General features: G+C 53.4%; 1 protein-coding gene across 1 annotated transcript in view; it reads right to left on the reverse strand.

Moving 5' to 3' along the window:
• Positions 1-844, reverse strand: part of LEPROTL1 (leptin receptor overlapping transcript like 1) — an 11745-nt gene that overhangs the window by 9127 nt on the left and 1774 nt on the right. The window lies entirely within an intron of this gene.

The raw sequence follows: 844 nt of genomic DNA on the forward strand, positions 1-844 counted from the left end.
CAGCGCTGAGGCGGGACAGGAAAGTCTGGGCCTCTGAGCCTTGCTGTACACACATGCCAGCCATATGTTCTGAGGCCCAGGAAGACCCTGCTGGAGGTCATGCTCTTTCTCATGAGAGAGAGAGAAAAAGAGAGAGGGAGGGAAGGAGAGAGGAAGAAAGCAAGTTAGCAGAATCCCAGGTGGCCTGTTGTCTGTGCTGGGACAGTCCACGCGTGTCTCAGCAGAGTAATGTCTCTCCATCCAGGGCAGTTCAGCAGTTCTTGTGCAGGGGACCAGCAAGTGGTGTGGTGGTTAAGGTGTTGGAGTCACACATGGTGGACTGTGGTTTGAGCCCCAGATCTGGCAGCTTGAAAATCACGCCAGGCGCAGGCGTGCCTACAATTCTGAGAGGGGTATGGAGGAGAAGGGCTTGCGGCATGACCATCCTTCTGGGGGTTCATTTCTCACTTTCCCTCTCTCTGTCTCTCTGGTGAGTGCATGCACCCTGTGACAAAAACCTTAAATAAAAATTTTAAAAAGTTGTTGTGCAGTGGTAAAACATGACCATGAGGCTGACTGTGGGAAGGTGCCTACTCTGTCAGAGACCCCCTGAGTATCCGTGCCTGTGTGCCCACGATCCAGGGAGGGCTGGGGTGGGCCACAGTGTCGTGTTGTTGTTGCTCATGGAAGAAAGAAACTTAAAAAAGTCCCACCGTCTCTTTCCTGTTCCATGAGAGAAGTGTCCACTTAGCGACTGCAGTAGTAAAAGCGTGAAGTGCCCTTGACCACAGATGTGTGCTGTGAGACAGGCCACAGGCCACGTGCTCTTACACTACGCCACCACGGGTGGGGCCTTGTCTCCCCA

Source organism: Tupaia chinensis, unplaced genomic scaffold, assembly GCF_000334495.1.
Source record: "Tupaia chinensis unplaced genomic scaffold, TupChi_1.0 Scaffold144602_1, whole genome shotgun sequence".
NCBI lineage: Eukaryota > Metazoa > Chordata > Mammalia > Scandentia > Tupaiidae > Tupaia > Tupaia belangeri.